Source organism: Lucilia cuprina, chromosome 2 (genome assembly GCF_022045245.1).
Source record: "Lucilia cuprina isolate Lc7/37 chromosome 2, ASM2204524v1, whole genome shotgun sequence".
NCBI classification, from domain to species: domain Eukaryota; kingdom Metazoa; phylum Arthropoda; class Insecta; order Diptera; family Calliphoridae; genus Lucilia; species Lucilia cuprina.
In genome coordinates this window covers 41,011,292-41,026,936 of record NC_060950.1, presented here as the reverse complement: position 1 = coordinate 41,026,936, position 15,645 = coordinate 41,011,292, and positions in this window count along the sequence as shown.

Genomic DNA, 15,645 nt, shown 5'->3' with positions numbered 1-15,645 from the left:
AACATACATTTGGTGTTAAATAAAATATTTGGACAATTTTTAAAAATTATTTAGTTAATTATTTTATTAAAGACTATAACATTGTATATACAATAAAAAAATATAATTTTATTATGAGCCACGCACAACAACACCTAAATCACCCCACACAAACCACCTTTCCCGCCCACCGAAATAAAAAACACAATTTAATACAATATCATCAGTTAGTATAATAGCATTTTTATTTGAACTGTTTATCTTAAACATAATACCATTAATTCTTACAACCTACTTATATTGTTAATTCCTAACACTACTTATTTTTTTTAAATAATCTGTCATATCGGTATACATATCCAGAAGGCAATATAAGTCCTTTAAATCTTCCTCGTTTTGAGATGATAGAGTTTCATAACAAATCCATCTTTTTCGCATAGTTGAAAGAACAGGATCAGAAGATAGAAGTAAACTATTAAAAATATCTTCATTCTGTGATTGCCTGGAGCATTTTCTTGAGCTGAAAAGTTGAACATGCTTAAAATCTCGATTCCTCGCTTCCTGGGCTTCTTCTGTTAACTCTCCAAGTGGAAGAATATTCGATTCAATTATTATTTGACCATGACACAATACTTTGTGTACTGTTGGTGTTAGTTCCCTCCATGGATACAGAGATACAAGTAATTTAGAAATTTCAGATGTATATTCCCCAAATTGATTTCCATTAATTTTATGTTTACTATTCAGTGCCATTAAAATAGCGTGAACTCTTCAAATTCTTCATTATTTTTTGTTGATTTAGTAAGATTCTCTGGCGCACTTCTATATTTGAGGTCGTATGCTATGTGTAAAAAGTAATCCAAAAATCGTATTCTGGCATGAAGTGGTGAAATTCCGAAAGACAGGACTTCTTCATTAATACTTCTGCTTTTGTTTATATTTGAGAATTGCGACTTTTTCTCATTACATATTGAACATCTCCAGAAGGAAGAAGTTTCTGTCATTTCCGATACAGGTATTCCAAGGTAAAAAAATTACGAACTGTCTACCTATTAACATTTAGGACTATATTACTATAACCTGTAATTCAGTCATTGATATTTCTTATTAGTGAATGAATCGAAATTATCATATTTTTACCTACATGATCATAAACGAAACAAAACGAAATGATCTGTCGAAAAAAATTTGGTAAAAAATAGTTATAAATTTCTGAAAATTTAAGCATAATAGGAACTTTCAATTATAAGGATAAGCAAACAAATAGAAAATGGGTAAATATAAGATTTAAACATGTTCTGTCATATTTAATACTAAAATATGAAAAAAATGAAATTAAAGGACACAGGTTTAAATGAACATAATTTTTGAATGTAATTGAGATATTGGCTTGAATTTTTTGTAAAGGGTCGAGAATTTCCATATCTAACTAAAATAGATATTAAGGGATAAATATGGACTAAATTGTTGTAGATATCTGCGACCCTATTAAAATTTTGATATAAATTATAGTTTTAGAAATTTAACAAATATGTAATATATGACAAAATCTTTATTTATGAACAAAACTCAATGAAATCTTCAACGCTTATTAAATTTGTCATTTCAAATAAGAAAATGCAAAAAAAAATTGAAAAGGTCAAAGGGCATCCCGCAATTCCCAAAAATAGGAATGAAAATCCCAAAAATGGGATTTTTTACATTTTTTCCCATAGGGTCCACATTTCTTTCAGGGCTGGGAAAATACTTTTGGAGTAAATAGAAAACATATTGAGGTTTCCAAAACTGCTTTCAGTTTTCTGATCCCAGCTTTGGGATTTTAGAACATGTCGCCCAAAGTTAAAGTTTTGATAAAAAATAGGTCATATTCGGAATAACGCAGTGGCAACATTTTCAAAAAATAGGACAAGTTTTTTACGCCAAAGCGTTCTGCGTAAAGATACCTTTTAGAAAACTATAAAATTGTTATATGTTGTAAAGAAAATTTTATTTTATTAATAAAAGAGTTAAGACACATTTTGGGCAAAAAAAACGGCAAAAATCTAAATTTTTTTGAATTTTTCAATTAAAAAACGTATATTTTTGGATCTGTAAATAATATTGATCTGAAATTTTTTGTATATTATTGGAAATATTGTTGTCTAACTAACAAGGAAAAATTGAGTCCATTTGGTCCAAAATTACGGTATTCAAAAAAAGGCGGACCAAGATATGGTAAATTTTGTATCACTAAATTTTTAAATGCCTATAACTCGGATATTATAAGAGATAAGTAGTATGTCCATGCATGTTTTTTCAAGATCTCGTCGAGCGCTTTAATATATTATAAAAAATATAAAAATCTTTGTATTTGGGTGAAAAACAAAAAAATGGCCGTTTAGAAATGCCAGATTTATTTTCAAAAAAATTGTGGAGTACAATAACAAAATTTTCTGTATGATTATGTATTTTGTTTTTGTGTTTTGCAATTTCTGTTTGAGCATGAATAAAAAATCTAAATTTTTCATGAAATTTTCAGAGTTTGTATCGGATTTTTGTTCATATCTCCGTTATTTATTAATTTACAAAATTTTTGATTACTTACTTGGTTTACCCGAACGGACCCTACTACGGACGGACAGGAAAGCTTCATCCGCCAAAAGAAAACTTCCATCACGATAATTGTCTCTCGTTAACCAGACAGTTTCCGCAGTTAATATTGCCAAATTATTGACTTTTAAAACATAAACCTCATTTTAAAGCATATAGTTAAATCTAAACACTAAATTCTATAATCTTGAAATCTTAGTCTAAAAGTTTAATCTAAAAGCTAAAACTTAATCATAAAGTGAAAGTTTAAATCTAAAAGTTAATTTCGAAAACCTTTAAAGTTTATATTAACGCTAGAAGTTAACATAAATTTGTAAACCTAAAACTAAATCTTATTATAATGTTTAAATGAAATTGCTACAACTTTTTTGTCATTTAAAATGATCGGAAAATAAGCGGCGGTAAGTAGGGAAAGGAAAGTTTGCAGGGTAAATTTTGGAACATCCCTAATATTAGGAGGGTTTTACCTGGCACAACATCTGCCAGCCATTATAGGTCTTAGGTACGTTTCATCAGGGAGACAGACAAAAACCTATTCGGTGCCCCTTTATCTTTATACCCTACACCACTTTAGCCTTTAGTGGGGAGGGTATATTGGGTTTGTGCTGATGTTTGTAACATAGAAAAATATTCGTCTTATACCCACCTTAAAGTATACCAATCGGCTTAGAATCATTTTCTGAGTCGATTAAGCTATGTACGTCCGTCTGGCTGGCCGGCTGGGTGGCTGGCTGTCCATGTAAACCTTGTGCGCAAGGTACAGGCCGCAATTTTGAATATAATTAGATGAAATTTGGCACACACGCTTCTTTTGGCCCAAGGACGAAGCCTATTGAAAATGGTCCATTATTTCGACTAGCCCCCATACAACCGTACCTTCAAATAGGGCCTTTTGGCTTATAATTAATTTAAATGATCTATTATGTTAACAAATGTCGACAAAACTTAGTTTTATAGAACTTTAAATGACACTACTTCATTTGATCTTATCCCCCATACAAACTCCCCTTCAGAAAATGACTTAAAGGTCAAAATTCACTTACAAACACTAATAAGACTTTTAAATTCTACATAAAGTATAGGGCCATATTTTGCACTACTCCCCTTTGAGCCCTCTTGTAAAAAAATTCTTTTTTTGCCAAAATAAAAGTAAAACTACTCCGAAATAAAGTTAGAAAAACAAACCAAATGCTTTATTTTTTAAATAATCCCCATTTTTAACATACATACTGACAGGTGTAGGGTATCATATGGTCGGCTACGCCCGACTATACATTCATACTTGCTTTATTTCGTGTATTTTTTATAAGTGTGTGTATAGATACCTAGTGTGGCAGCAAGAACCACCCCTATCTGCCGAGCTCCAAGCCTGGCAGACGCGAGCATACCAGCGCCGCTACCACTCTGGCAACACCAGTTTATTTTGTTTTGATATGGTTTTACCATACCAAACATATACAAAACTACTACATTACAACTGCATTATTTGTCCATTGGGCAAGCTACTAGGGGACACTTAACTTTCTCATAGGACACGTCAATAGCAGGTAGAGTAACTAGTAAAAGAGCTAGTAATATGACTGTCTCCCAAGAACACATCGTTGCACAAGTTTTAACGTGAGCACCTGCCTTGACGGCCTTATCTCACGGTGGTCTTTTTCTTCCACTGGGTAGACTTGAGAACGGTCCACTATCGCCCCACATATTTCTTACTCACACTTATTCTGATATGAACGCTTAGTCCCACGGCCACTCCTCTATGGGGTATCTGTCGTCTTCGCAACAGCACCGAACTTATACCGAAATAAATACTGACTTTACCTTACATCAGTCTTTTGACCGCCACTTACTCTCGCCGCGAATTTGGGTTTAAACCACAGCCACTACGTGGATTAGGAAGGAACCTCAAACAACTGACCAGCTTGGACATAGTCCTGATGGCAACTGGCCACCCGTAGTACCAGATTTTGCGGTGCTCTGGTCTGACCTCTTTCAATCTATGCAAGGACTAAGCCAAACAGTAGATTGTAACCAATTTTTTAGTCCCGGCCAGACTAGAGGTTTTGGCCATAGAATAATTTTATACATAGAAGCGAATCTGAGCATGACAGAACCTAAGTCTGCTGTCAAAAACCTAAGTCGTGAGAATGTATTAGTTGAAAAATATGTAACCCAACAAACACAAACTCTTTCGTTTAAAAAGTTTTTATATTTTTGTTTGACATTATATTTCGATATTTTATGAAATAATGTTTTGAATTAGCCATTTTTATTCAATATCAGTTTACCAATGTAAGAAACATCTTCGTTAAAAATTATTCTTAATTTTAAATAAACTCTTTGTGTTTGCTGGGTTGAGTCAATATCGACACTTAAAAATTATATTAAAAAAATAAAAACGATTGAAAAATTTGTTTTTTTTCTGAAAATGTTTTCAATAATTTTATAGGAAAAACATAACTTTTAGCTGTGTTTATTGCAGCAGCAGGGGCTATTTTGCCAAAGGAATTGTGCTAATGCTAAAATTAACGCTTGATATGAACGCTTATTGTTAATTTCAAAGCAGCCCAAATGCAGTCAAAGTACACCCTACACCACACTAATGGGAACGGCATTTTGTTTATGTCTTAAAGTTTGTAACACCTGCGTCGATGTAATGATGTAATCCGTCCATAAATTAGCATATTGAAATATTTTGTAATAGGGTATTTATAAAATTCGACTCAACAAATTTTATATATACGAAATTTTGACTATATATTGTTAAAATGAGTAGTACATTCATTAATTAAACAAACATCAATCTCTTGAATATAACTTCTACATTAAAAAATACTAAATAACTTATTGCTACTTACTCGCAATGTGGTAGGGTATGATGTATTCGGATACATTTTGTACTTTCATATTTTTGTTATGTTATGTAAACAAAAATAAAAATACTCATACAATTATATTAAATTCACACAGAACCTGTACATGTGAGAGAGTAATATTTCTTATGCTCACTTTCGTATCTATTTATTAATTTATGGTTTTGGCCACCTCTCTTTTTCGACCCTATAAAGTATATATATTATGGATCCTTATAGATAGCGGAGTCGATTTAGCCATGTCCGTCTGTCTGTCCGACCAAACAAATGGATCAGGATCCCAAAGGAAAAAGGAAGTAGGGATTCCAAAGTCAATAATTGCAACGACAAATAGTCGCGTAGAATGTATCAATATACCCAAAGAACTTCCCCGAAGGAAAGAAGACGTAATATATCAATCTCAATCGTCCACACAATCCATCGCATCAGTTCCATCCTCATGATCATAAAGATCAATCAACTGGATGACAGGCAACCATTGAATACTAACCTGACAAGTCCCCAGCATATATCGGTGTCCCATAACGCGATCGGCGTCCCAAAATCGATCACGTTCAGGTATCCAGGGGACACCTCTTTTTCCCCGGGATTGCAATAACACGAAGGTGGAGGTAACATGCCCTCGGGGGTGTCTGTGTGTATGTTGAAATCAGTTTTCAGAAGACCACATTTATCTGCGAGATCCGAACTTTCAATAATTCTATTGAAAATACGATCGAAAAGAACGCTATTTAAAATCAGTCCAATCGGTCCATAAATAACGAAGATATGAGTAAACATCCGTATTGTACTCTTGTTTATAAAACAAGGCAGCGCCAAAGCAGCAGAGCAAGAGTAGCAGAGCGAGAGCAGCACTAGTATGTTGTGATTGGCTAGAAACATGAAATTATTTATGAGGAGCCTGGCTTAAGTTAGAAGCCATCAAAGGGAACTTGTTGGTACTTTTTCGTTTTTTAAAAGATTGTAGAGTCTGAATTAGGTGAGAATTTCAAAAGGTACTTTTGGAATATTCTATAATATTGGTGAGAATTAGATGAGAACCCATAAAAGGGAACTTTTTGGTGCTTTTTGAGTTTTTTATAATAATGAACTTAGAAACATGAAAGTAAGTATGTAGAGTCCGGATTAGATGAGAACACATCAAAGGGGATTATTTGGTACTTCTTCGTACTACAAACTTTGAATTTTCTAAAGGAGAATAGTTTGCACATTATCTGAAGTAAAATAAAAAGTAAAATAAAACAAGTAGGAAAGTATAGTCGGGCATGGCCGACCATATGATACCCTACACCATGAGTATATTTTTACAATTTTTACTTTTATAAAATTTTTATTTTTTGTGAAGAAACTTTTATGTTGAATATTACCATAATTCCAAAATATTTAAGCCATTTATTGATAAAAAACTAAAATTTCTAAATGAGGCTTTATATAGGTCAAATATGGGCCGATCCTCGGTAAATTTGGGAAAAGGATATATTTCTAAATAACAGTTAGTTTTGTTGAGTTTCATTGCGATACAAATGGTTACAAGTCAATTTTAGACGTTTAAGTCATTTTTGAAGGGGGGTTTGTATGGGGGCTAGGGTCAAATATAGGCCGATCCTTACGAAAATCTGCAGTATCATTTATACTTATATAAAACTTATTTGTGCGAATTTTTAAAGAGATAGCAGAATATTTGACGTAATTATAGCATAAAAAGTTCAAATCGGGAGGTACGGTTGTATGGGGGCTAGGTGAAATAATGGACCGATTTCAACCATTTTCAATAGGCTTCGTCCTTGTGCCAAAAAACATGCTTGGTCCAAATTTCATCAAATTATCTTGAAAATTGCGGCCTGTACCTTGCGCACAAGGTTTACATGGACAGCCAGCCGGACAGACGGACGGACATGTCTTAATCGACTCAAAAAATGATTCTGAATCGATCGGTATACTTTAAGATGGGTATTGGACCAATATTTTTGTATGTTACAAACATCAGCACAAACGTATAATACCCTCCCCACTATAGTGGTGTAGGGTATAAAAATAAAAAATATGTGAAGATTATTGTTAAAATTTCTTTAAACTTTTTTAATACACAACAAGTATGAATGTATAGTCGGGCGTAGCCGACCACATGATACCCTACACCAGTCAATATTTATGTTAAAAATGGGGATTATTTAAAAAAATAAATTGTTTGTTTTTTTAACTTTATTTCGGAATATTTTAACTTTTTTTGGCAAAAAAAGAGATTTTTTTAAGAGGGCTCAAAGGGGAGTAGGGAAAAATATGGCTCTATCTTTAAAAATGTTGGTAGGGGGAGTTAAGTCTTCTTCAATATTATTTATGTAGAATTTAAAAGTGTTATTAGTGTTTGTAAGTGAATTTTGACCTTTAAGTCGTTTTCTGAAGGGGAGTTTGTATGGGGGATAGGGTCAAATGAAGCCCGATCATTACAAAAATCTGTAATGTCATTTAAAGTTCTATAAAACTAAGTTTTGGTGACTTTTGTTAACATAAGTAATAGATCATTTAAATTAATTATAAGTTAAAAGGCCCTATTTGGGGGGTACGGTTGTATGGGGGCTAGTCGAAATAATGGACCGATTTAAACCATTTTCAATAGGCTTCATCCTTGGGTCAAAAGCGTGTGTGCCAAATTTCATCCAATTATCTTGAAAATTGCGACCTGTACCTTGCGCACAAGGTTTACATGGACAGCCAGCCAGACGGACGGACATAGCTTAATCTACTCAGAAAATGATTCTAAGCCGATTGGTATACTTTAAGGTGGGTATTGGACGAATATTTTTGTATGTTACAAACATCAGCACAAACCCTATATACCCTCCCCACTAAAGTGGTGTATAAAAATTAGCAAAAAATTACATAATTTTTCCGGATAAATTTTGTAATTTTAAATATATGTATACATTTATTTAAAATTATACTACGTAAGTACTATTATTTAATTTTAATTTAATCTATAAGTTTCTATAGTTTAGTTATGAACCCTTAAGAAGTCATGGAAAGCTAATAAATAATTATTAAAATTAATAAAATTAAACCATAAGAAATTATATATGAAAATAGTTTTCATCAGACGTTGACCGGAATGGTCACGAACTGTCCGTTATTTTATCAGACATTTATCCCACATTTATCAGACTTTCTTATATTTCATCAGACTATCGTACAAAATGTCGAAAGAATGTCAGACATTTGTCCGACTTTAATCAGATTTGTCGATAATTCCTTCAGAATATCCCATGGAATTTACATCAGATTTCGTAACGAATTCTGATCGACAACTCTGCACATTTTCCGAATTTCGTCAGACAAAGAGTTTCTAATTCTCAGCAACCTTTCATATGATTTTCGTAACGAATTCGGACGGAATTCGGGTACAAAATCGACAACTTGTGCAGACAGTCGGTACGAATTTATTACGAAATCGGCAAAAATTGTTTAGTAGGTAAGTATATATAGCCCGGATTAGGCGGGAACATATAAAAGATAACTTTTATATGTTCCCGCCTAACTTTCGTTCCACAAAAGGTACTTTTTAAATTTTCTATAATATTAAACCAAGAAACATGAAATTAAGTATGAAGAGCCCGGATTAGATCAGAACACATAAAAGGGGACTTTTTGGTACTATTTCGTTCTACAAAAGGTAATTTTTGAATTTTATAATATTGAACTTAGAAACATGAAATAGAAATAATGTAGAAAAAATGTAGAGCTGGGATTAGGCGAGAAACATGAAATTAAGTATGTAGATACCTGATTAGATCAGAACACATAAAAGGGAACTTTTTAGTACTTTTTCGTTCTACCAAAGGCACTTTTTGAAATTTCTATAATATTGAACATAGAAACATGAAATTTAGCATGTAGGGCCTTACTAGGTAAGAACCTAGAAAAAGGGACTTTTTAGTACTTTTTCGTTCTACAAAAGTTACCTTTTAATCTACTCAGAAAATGATTCTAAGCCGATTGGTATACTTTAAGGTGGGTATTGGACGAATATTTTTGTATGTTACAAACATCAGCACAAACCCTATATACCCTCCCCACTAAAGTGGTGTATAAAAATTAGCAAAAAATTACATAATTTTTCCGGATAAATTTTGTAATTTTAAATATATGTATACATTTATTTAAAATTATACTACGTAAGTACTATTATTTAATTTTAATTTAATCTATAAGTTTCTATAGTTTAGTTATGAACCCTTAAGAAGTCATGGAAAGCTAATAAATAATTATTAAAATTAATAAAATTAAACCATAAGAAATTATATATGAAAATAGTTTTCATCAGACGTTGACCGGAATGGTCACGAACTGTCCGTTATTTTATCAGACATTTATCCCACATTTATCAGACTTTCTTATATTTCATCAGACTATCGTACAAAATGTCGAAAGAATGTCAGACATTTGTCCGACTTTAATCAGATTTGTCGATAATTCCTTCAGAATATCCCATGGAATTTACATCAGATTTCGTAACGAATTCTGATCGACAACTCTGCACATTTTTCCGAATTTCGTCAGACAAAGAGTTTCTAATTCTCAGCAACCTTTCATATGATTTTCGTAACGAATTCGGACGGAATTCGGGTACAAAATCGACAACTTGTGCAGACAGTCGGTACGAATTTATTACGAAATCGGCAAAAATTGTTTAGTAGGTAAGTATATATAGCCCGGATTAGGCGGGAACATATAAAAGATAACTTTTATATGTTCCCGCCTAACTTTCGTTCCACAAAAGGTACTTTTTAAATTTTCTATAATATTAAACCAAGAAACATGAAATTAAGTATGAAGAGCCCGGATTAGATCAGAACACATAAAAGGGGACTTTTTGGTACTATTTCGTTCTACAAAAGGTAATTTTTGAATTTTATAATATTGAACTTAGAAACATGAAATAGAAATAATGTAGAAAAAATGTAGAGCTGGGATTAGGCGAGAAACATGAAATTAAGTATGTAGATACCTGATTAGATCAGAACACATAAAAGGGAACTTTTTAGTACTTTTTCGTTCTACCAAAGGCACTTTTTGAAATTTCTATAATATTGAACATAGAAACATGAAATTTAGCATGTAGGGCCTTACTAGGTAAGAACCTAGAAAAAGGGACTTTTTAGTACTTTTTCGTTCTACAAAAGTTACCTTTTAAATTTTCTATAATATTAAACCTAGAAACATAAAATAAAGTATGTAGAGCCCGGATTGTGTCACACAGTAAAGGGGACTTTTTGGTACTTTATCGTTCTACAAAATTTACTTTTTGAATTTTCTATAATATTGAACCTAGAAACAGGGAATTAATTATGTAAAGCCTGGATTAAGTGGGAACCTATATAAGGGGTCTAGGTACTTTTAATATTGAACCTAGAAACATGAAATTAAGTATGTAGAGTTTGGATTAAGTGAGAACCCATGGACTTTACTCAAAGAGTGAATACTCGAATGTATAATTGAGTGTTGCCACTTGCAATATTTTGAATTTTATTTACATTACATTTATTCCAAAAATAATAAATATTTCAAATATTTGCTTGTTAAATTTTAGTTATTTTTATAAAAAAATAAATAATTGAATAACTATAAAAATAACAATATTTTTCAGCTAAATCCATATCAATAATCAATTGGTCGTTATTTTAAATGATTTATAATATTAAATCTATCCCTGAAATTAATACGTCTAATTTAAATCTACATTCAAAATATATAATTCAGAACAGAACAACTTTCACAGAATTTACCAAAACCACACATTTTCTACCTTTTCAAAATTCTTTGGGCTTAAGTGGAAAAAAATTACCTTTAAAATAAGCAACAGAGCATTAAAAATATTAATACTTAAAATTTCGGAATTTTAATTATTTTCTTCTTTAATGCATGATTTAAACTCGCGCTTGAAAAGTACTTCATTAAAAAATGAGAAAGCTAAAACCAAAATATATTTTTTAAGGGGCCTTCACACGATCACACTTTACGTACGTAAAGTCTAATAATAATACAATATATACAATTGGTATAAAACAATAACAAAGTAAGATGGAAAAGCTGTTTCTCTTTTTTGAGTTTACATAAAAATACATCCCTGATATAATGCGATGAAGAGAGCCATACGAATGTCAAATTTTCCATCAGTATTTTCTCTCAATGTAGTAAGGTTTTATTACATATTGTATTTAGACGATCTCATCCGTATCCTTCTTCATAAAATGTTGACAGATCATTTTACTTGTGTGCTCGTGTGAAGGGGCCTTAAAATAAATAATATTCATTGATTTAGAGAAAATGTGTGTACTAACTTTTCCCCTTTCAGTCATAATAAGACGTGATTCCATCACAAAATGTAGCAAAAATAAAAAAAAATTAAATTCACACAAATTCAAAAACTTCATGTCATTTTAAGATTACACAACAAAATTCATTCCTTTTATCTGTAAATTTTAAGATAATCATTTTAAGATTACACAATAAAATTCATTACTTTTTTCTGTAAATTTTTAGTTTATTAAATTTTTAAAATTCACAAAGAAAAATGTTTATTTAAAAGGTTTTTAAAACAAAATTTCTATACAAAATCTATTTTATAAACCGTTTATAAAATAAAAATTTTCATTGCGATTAAGGGGGTAAGTATATAAATAGAAATTATTTTTGTTTTTTTTTTTTTCATTTAAAAAAATAATTCCGTTCCGTATTTCTCCTTTTCTACTTTTTTCGAGAGAAGTAAAGATACATCTTTATAATAATAATAAAATTAAACAATAACACTTACGTATTATATACGAAAATAGAGTACATACATTTAAAAAATATAAAATTAAACAATAAAAAATGATGTAATTTTTGCTAATTTTTGTACTTTATATAGAAAATAAAAGGTAATGTTATATTTCAATATCTAATTTTTTATTATAAATAAAATATTAATAAATATGTATCCCATTTATCCTTCTTATTTTTTATTCAAGAAATATTAGAAAAATGAAATCTTCTTAAATGCCAAAAATAGTAAGTGAAAACAGTCTAGATTTTAAATGAAATCTACTAGATTTCGTGTATGTGTAAATGATCTGACATCAAACATGCTGAAAAAATTTTTACTGGGCCTATAAGAAATGAATGACCAAAACTATCACAAATAAAATGATGTTACTAACAACCCCCTAGCATTTGGAAGATTGTTGGATGATTAATCAGTAAACAGAGTCATTTTTGACTCATTTTGATCGCCTAAAAGTGATTAATAAGTTGAGCGCTTAAAAAATGATTTGAAAATGATCCCGATATATGATTGAAAACTGAATATTTTGAAAAACAATAACAAAATGTATAGCCATCATAAATTGATCATCCTGGTGTTTAAAATATGATGGCTTTAAAAACTTATTTTGTGGTCATATTTCAAGCAGTTGGAAGATCTAAAATTGTTCCTTATGCAATTGTTTTTCTTTGTAATGAAATAGCAACATTTACACTTAAAAATGACTCAACAACGATTTAAAAATGAGTCAAATCTGATTAGAAATGGTGTTCAGAAAAGACTCTTTTGGAAGAGTTAGTAAAACATTTTGTGTGGCCTAAAATGAGTTGATATAATTCTCATTTCATTTATAAAATTAATTGTATAAGTATTTGAATTTGTTTGATATTTATAAAGTCGATTTTCTGTCAAGGAAATTGAAATTATATTATGCTTTAATTATAATAATTTAATATGTTTAATAACCTTCTACGGAAGACAGTTGGGCGACTTATCTCTAAACTAAGTCTAAATAATTCCAATTGAATATGCATTCGTTGGGAGAAAATTGTACACTACCCGCGACACTTCTAAATGAGTCATTTATTTTTTAATCTTTTTTTGTCATTAATGAGCCAAATAACTAGTCGTTTTTGAATATTTCCGAATCATAAGGAGTGAGATCGAAAAATTCTTAACACACGTTTTTCATTACATTTTTCAACCAAAGTATTATTTGATTTTTTTTGATCAAGTTACCTTTGGAAAACATGTCAGTTATTATGTGTCAATTATATTAATTTTTTTGTTAATCTGATTAAAATGAGTAACCAGAAAAAAGTGCGTACTGAAATTATTAAATATTTTCAACTAAACCCAACTTGGTCTTACAAAAAGTTGGCCAAGCATACAAAGGTCTGCCGTCAAACTGTTTCCAATGTTATTAAACAGTACCGGGAGAACTTGTCAGTTGATAGAAAACCTGGTTCAGGTAGAAGGAATGGTCCACATGATGTTTCTAAGGCCAAAAAAATAGAACGCATTTTCAAAAGAGCTCCCAACACATCCGGTAGGAAAGCAGCTCGGTTAGCTCAGTGCTCGGACTATTTGGTACGAAAAGTTAAAGCTAATGCAGGTTTAAAAACATACAAGGCTCAAAAAGTTCCTGACAGGAACGCTGCTAAAAATTTAGAGGCCAAAAACAGAGCACGGAAATTGAAGTCAAGTTTTATAAAAAAATATTCTTGCTGCATAATGGATGACGAAACGTATGTTCTGGCAGATTTTTCGCAACTTCCAGGTTAAAAGTTTTATGTTGCTGATGCTCGAGGGAATGTTGAAGAAAAGTTTAGGACCCAAAAGCAGACAAAATTTCCCAGAAAGTTCTTGGTATGGCAAGCAATATGCAGTTGCGGCAAAAGAAGCCAATCATTTGTTACAACGGGCTCTATAAATACCGAAATTTACATCAAGGAATGTTTACAAAAAAGGCTGCTTCCATTCATAAGATTTCATAATGTGTCCACTTATTTTCGGCCTGACTTGGCATCCTGTCACTATGGTAAACAAGCCCTTGAGTGGTACAAGAACAATAATGTGGTATTTGTACCAAGAGAGGCAAATCCTCCAAACTGCCCGGAGCTAAGGCCAGTGGAGAGATATTGGGCTCTTGTTAAAAGAGAATTGAAGAGTACAAAAAAGGTGTCCAAAAGTGTGGTAGATTTTAAACGGAGATGGACTACATGTTCGAGCAAAGTGACAGAAAGCACTATAAAAACGTTAATGGAAGGGTTTCCGAAAAGGGTTCAAAATTTCATCACTAGTGATTAAAATATAAAAATATTTTTTTTTGTAAATTGTAATAATAATTTGAATCAAATAAAAAAAAATATATCTGTAAGTTTAGTGGTTTCTTTTTTATAAACATATATGTATGTTAAGAATTTTTCGATCTCACTCCTTATTATAGTCATTTTTGAGCCTTTTCTAAGTAATTTTTATATTTGTTACAGACAAATACAAAACAACAGAACAGCGAAATTTGAGTACAAACTAAATTTATAAACAATCATATTTCAAACACCTGGATGACCTATTTATCATTGGAATACATTTTGTTTTTTCAAATAAATCAGATTTTAAACATTAATTGGAATTATTTAGACTATTCTGAACACCATTTCTAATCAGTTTCGACACATTTTTGAATCGCTGTTAAGTCATTTTTAAGTGTAAGTGTTGCTATTTCATTACAAACAAAAACATTTACATAAAGAACAATTTTAGATCTTCCAACTGCTTGAAATATGACCACAAAATAAGTTTTCAAAACCATCATATTTTAAACACCAGGATGGTTAATGTATGATTGCTATACATTTTGTTATTGTTTTTCAAATGTTAATTTTTCAATCATACATCGGGATCATTTTCGAGTCATTTTTTAAGAGCTCAACTTATTAATCTTTTTTAGGTCATCAAAAGGAATCAGAAATTACTCCTTTTGATGATCGGGATCATTTTCGAGTAATTTTTTATGCGCTCAACTTATTAATCATTTTTAGGTCATCAAAATGAGTCAAAAATGACTCCGACTTTGCTTATATTTAATCAGATTTTTGTAAAAACTGTCTGTTATTTTATCAGACATTTATCAGACTTTCTTATATTTGATTTACGTACGAAATGTCGAAAGAAAATTCCTTTAAAATATCCCCAGGAATTTACATCAGATTTCGTTACGAATTCTGACCGACAACTCTGCATATTTTTCTGAGTAACCTTTCATAAAGTTTCCATTACGAATAAATTTATACAGACTACTCGCACGCAAGGCATATTAATTATAAGGTCGTGTTAAGAGCAGCTGATTTTTTTTGCTAATACACTTTTGATTTTTTATATGTAGTTTAACACTGTGCCGGCACT